Consider the following 5,508-nt stretch of genomic DNA (forward strand, 5'->3'; position numbering starts at 1 on the left):
TATATATTTTTAATATTAGTTTATTATTATTATTAATTTAATTTAATTAATATAAATGTGCTTGATATTATTTTCATAATATTAATTTTAACCTTTGTTGTGTTGTTCAAAAGAGCTTTCGTTAGATTTTTGAAAAGGCATAGCTTACAGAGTTCGACTCAACAATCCCCGCTCTCTCATTTTGACCAAACTTGTTGAGATTGGGGATTGGAAGATACCATAAAAGACAACTTACATACATTATTGCTAGAAGGCTTTCTAGCCCAAGCATAGCTAAAGTAAACAAAAAAGAAACCATAATTGATAGCAGCAATTCAAGGAGGGGGATGAGGGGGGAGTACAGGGGGAGCTGCAAAGAAACCAACTCGATCATGCATATGAAAGTCGATATGTTCTAGCCTCACTTCCAAGATGTGAAAGTGGTTGTTGATGTGGTGGTGGCTTCGTCGGAGGTTGTCTAGTTGCTCCAAAATTTCATTCTGGGTGAATTGAATGTCATTGAAGTAAGCCATGGTTTCATTTCGGTCTTCATACCTATGGTCCCTAAGAATATCCATATTGAGTTGAATGTGTTGGAGTTGATCAGCAATGGAGTCCATTGTGGCAGGAGCTTCTACATGACCAAGAGAGTGAGCTCAAGAGAGAGCGTTGGTGTCCTCAAATTCCCGACTATTCGAATTTGCAATGGACAAGCTATGGCCAGGCTTGGGGCGCCCTCTCGAAGCTTTCTGCCTTCCCCCACGATGGGGGCGACCTCGTTGGCATGGCATATGTAGAAGAGCCAACCTGCAAAGCATATAACAATTACTAAGATAACCAACCAACCGCACTTGATGATGAGGAGAGCGAATGACCTCTCATCCAAAACACCCACCAGCATAGACGGCACAACCCCAATTAACCCTGGCTGAACTCACAAACCGCCCTCCAGCCGGTCCAGAGACACCCTCACACCAGATGATATAAAGGAGTGCTCATCCAAAACACCCACCCACACAACCAATGCAGTCACAATTAACCATGATAGAGCATACAAACCATTCTTCAACCAACCCAGAGACACCCTCACACCAAAAAGTACTAGGGAGGGCCCGCGAAGAGCCAACAATCACGCAACTACAAACCACCAGAGGGACGACCTTCAAAATGTAAAGACGTGCAAAGGAATTAGAAAACGCAGACTGCTTACCACGCGTAGAGTACTAAAGACCTGGAAAGGGTGCAATGCTAAGCTCAAGCCAGAAACAGACAGAGTCTTGAAGATGGCTCAGTACCTTGTCTGTTCGTGTGCCCGGATCCCAGGGACAAAGCTGATAAAGGAGCCCAAACCACACCACAGTGCGATTGCCCTGCACTACGCCTCACAACCAAGGTCGGGACCCCAAGGAGCTGCCATGGAGCCAAACCCACACACCTCGCTGATCCTCACAACCAAAATTCATTACTTGAGCTTCCAAGATGGACTGATACCCAAGCCATCCTTCGCAATTATTAGCAATTCGTGTGGGATGGACTTTTGTACTAGCGAAATGGTTGTCTGGATTGTACATGAGAGGAAAATTAACGAGCACATAGAGTGAGAACAAGTCCCAATAGTCGCTCGTAAAACAATTGTTCAAGTGATTAATCACCCCATTGAGAGAATATTAATATTTATTAATATTTATATTATTAATTTTTAGTAATATTAATATTAATTTTTAATATTTATTAATATTATTACATTTTAATAATATTAATATTAATTTTTAATATTTATTAATATTCATATTAAATAATATATTTCTATTTTTTTTCTATGTAAGGCTAATTCTATTAATAAAACCAAAAAATATTTACAAAGAGGCCTTGCCTCAACCGTTGTCACTGAAGTTCATCAAGAAAGTCTAAACTGCCCCAGATTTGGGGAAACCAGTTTGACATGGCAAAAGACCAAACATATAACCCGAGATCATCACCAAAGGAAAACCATACATAAGACCAGGACCCATGTTTAAGGCAAAAACCAGAGGAAGATTCAGCACAACACCACCTGATGCTACAGCAAAATGACAAACCCACTTATCGTTCATACAAACAACAAAAACAACACGTGAATAGACCAAACCCGTTAGCAGCAGAAGTCTGAGTTGGTGCTTAGGTGGCCCCAAATGCCACGTGGCGTCAATTGTTATCATCCTGGTCAGGTGGCTCCTCGACGATGAGGCAAGCGTACTTGTCCCAGTCTTCATCCTCCTTCACCACATCGCCCTTCGTTTCGCCACCTGGAGGCTCCCTTGCATGCTGGGTGCCGCTCGAACTGCCAGCAAATTCCATCTTTATTGAAGCACCTGCTAATCTGCCACCATCATGTTGAATGTCACTAGCTTGAACAATTTCACCATGCAAACGGCCATGACTAACGCCCCCGTAATCATCCTTCGGGCTTTTCTCAGAACCACGACCCACTCCCTAATTTCTCTCCTCCTGAGAAGGTGCTTTAGAATTTATCGCCTGAGCACTGTTCTGCTCATTTTCTTCAGAGAATACTATGGTCACATTAGCTGTAATGATGGGCTTGTTCAGGGTACTTTGGAACCTAAACTGGGTCGAGTGAGGGACAGAGCTGGGATGCAAAGGAGAAATTGCAGTGTGGAGCCGGATATCACTATGCGCAGCCATGGAGGCCTACCCTTGCCCCCGTCCACTACGCGTATGGGGATAGTATTTGGGCAGAGACCTGGGAGGAGGCGAATTCTCATGGGAATGAGGGGGAGAGGCAGGAACAGAGCTCTACGCTGCTTGAGGGCGAGCGTTGCCACCGTGGGTGCCTCCTCTGTGACTCCTCATGCGGTGACGGACCATATCAATGAGGTTGGCATGCAATTCAGCTGGACAAGAGGTCGGGAAGGAGAACAGGTTGTGGACAGAGGGCTCCTGTGCAGAATTTAAAGGGAAATTCCTAGAATGGGAGTAATGGTGCCCATTTATGAGGTCAATGCAGCAAAGAAGCCAACATTGGCTACCGGTGATAGTTCGGCTACAAGAATTACCAGCCTAAGGCGAACAGATACAGAGGGAGGGTGGATAAATATTTATATTTGAATATAAATATTGTTATTTATATAGTCTTCGGCGAAATCACATAACCAATCTTTTGTCGACGCGTTTCGAACCAACAAGTGTGGTTCATCGTCAGGACAAGTTGAAGAACCAATCCGGCTCAGCTAGCTGAGCCGGATTGGTTCTTCAACTTGTCCTGACGATGAACCACACTTGTTGGTTCGAAACGCGTCGACAAAAGATTGGTTATGTGATTTCGCCGAAGACTATCTAAACAATGTTATGGATCACAGAAGTCTAAATTCCTTAATAAATATTGTTAATTAAATATTTATATTAATAAATATTGTTAACAATATTTAAATCAATAAATATTTATTTAATTAACCATGTTTATATGGTTAATAAAGCAATCTTAATAAATTATTATTATTTATTAAGATTGTAAATAATAATAATTAGATATTTATTATTATTATTTATTAATAATGAATTAATTAATTATTTAATAAATTAATTATTCATTTAATAAATTATTGAATGAATTAATTAATAATGTTATTAAATTTAATTAATAATAAAAACAATATTATTAATTAGTAATAGTAGTAATATTAATTAATAATAATAATCTCAATTATACACTTTCGGCATATATCAATAAGATTTACTAATGTGGTTGTGATAGTTGTAATTTGTAATTGACTAACTTCAGAATTGAATATTTTTTTTTTTTTTTTAATTTTTAATTATAAATTATAAAATAAGAATTAAAAATGAAATAAGACTTAATTGAAATTTATTTTTTTAAATAATTAAATAATTTATAATAAATTGGGAATTAATAATAAAATAATATTTATTATATGAAAATAAGAATTAAAAATAATAAAGAATTAAAGCAGAGTTAATTATAATCAGAATTGAAATAAGATTTAATTAAAATAAGAAATGGAAATTAATAAAAAAAATAAGAATTATTTGATGAACCACACTTGTTGGTTCGAAACAAGTCGATCAAGAATTTATCTTATGTGATTTCAAGTCTTTGCTTAATTATTTGAAAATTAAATCTTTTTAATAATTTAAATAATAAGAAATGAAAACTAATAATAAAAATAGGAACTAATTGAATTTTTATTTTAATAATCTAAATAATGAAATAAGAATTAGTTAAATAAACCAAATTTAAAAATTAATGATTTGAAATAAATTAATTAATTAAAAAATAAATAATCTAAAAATATAAATGAGAATAAAGAGAATGAAATAAAAATTTAATAAAAAAGTTATTAATTGAGAATAAGAATTAATTAAGATTGAAGTAAGAATTAATAAAAATTAAAAATAAGAATTGAAAATTAAGAATTCAAATTAAAATTAATAGAAAATCAGAATTAATAATTAATAATGAAAATAAGAATTAGATGAAACTTAACAATTAAATAATTTAAATTAAATCAGAAGATTAGTATAGCCCTGCGTAAGGATGACACACACAAATCAAGAAATGGTCCAAATTTCTTGATTTTCTATTTCTTTATCTTATTTTTTTTATCTTATCTTCTCTCCTGAGCTCTAAAGTGAAACTAGGCGATGGTCTACTTCCAAACCTCCTTGGGATGATAGAATCTGTCAACTTTATGATACTAATATGGTGGAAGATGAAAAATACTTCCTCTTAGATTGCCCGATTCTTACTCACATCTACTCTTATTTCTCTAACATCTACCACACTTTCAATCTTCTTGACTTTTTAAGTCAACCCATCTATAGTGAACTTAGAGCTTTTCTTTCCCTTCTTTTTGATTATAGGAATAAGATTTTGAAGAATCGTAGTTAGATTTTTTTTTTCCAAGGTCTAATAGGTCACATTGGTCTTAGTGGACATTAATCCTCCTCATCATCATCATCATCAAGAATTAGTTAAATTGAAAAAAATCTAAATTAAAAATAATTGATTAAAATAAGAATTCATTAAAAATTAAAATTAATAATAAAACAATTTAAAAATCAGAATTAAAAAATAATACAAATTTCAGCAAGTATCCATTGAAAATTTAATAATTGGATAATAAATTAATTTAAAATAGGAGTAATATTGAAAATTGATATTTGGAAGCCTATGGGGATTTGGTTTGACAGTGAATGGTGCACTTTAAGGCACTCCATGCAATGGGTCATTGGTTCCAATCCCCTGTTGGCGCTGATTTAGAAAAAGAAAAATTATATTTAGAAATAATTACACATTTACAATTTTTAAAAATTGGAGCAAAATTCCTTAAATATCTATTTGGTGAAAGGCATGTTTCACTTATTAATAAATTTAATATTTTTGTATATTTTATCTTGACCAAATTTATTCTTTATACGTTAATCCAACAAATACTTAGTTAATTTTATCCTATAAAAAGGGCTCTTTTGCACTCGTTTACTCACAAAATCTCTTTGGTCCTTGATGATGGA

At 34.4% G+C, this 5,508-nt stretch overlaps 1 non-coding gene across 1 annotated transcript; it reads left to right on the top strand.

Moving 5' to 3' along the window:
* The first annotated feature begins 4,465 nt into the window (after nucleotides 1–4,465).
* Nucleotides 4,466–4,567, top strand: LOC149204501 (U6 spliceosomal RNA). The gene has a single exon (XR_016253203.1). It is a non-coding gene; the product is annotated as a U6 spliceosomal RNA (small nuclear RNA).
* The last annotated feature ends 941 nt before the right edge of the window (nucleotides 4,568–5,508 follow it).

The sequence above is a fragment of the Pinus tabuliformis genome, chromosome 1_2 (genome assembly GCF_031772625.1).
Source record: "Pinus tabuliformis cultivar Carrire ecotype Pingquan chromosome 1_2, CPIR1, whole genome shotgun sequence".
Classification (NCBI taxonomy): domain Eukaryota; kingdom Viridiplantae; phylum Streptophyta; class Pinopsida; order Pinales; family Pinaceae; genus Pinus; species Pinus tabuliformis.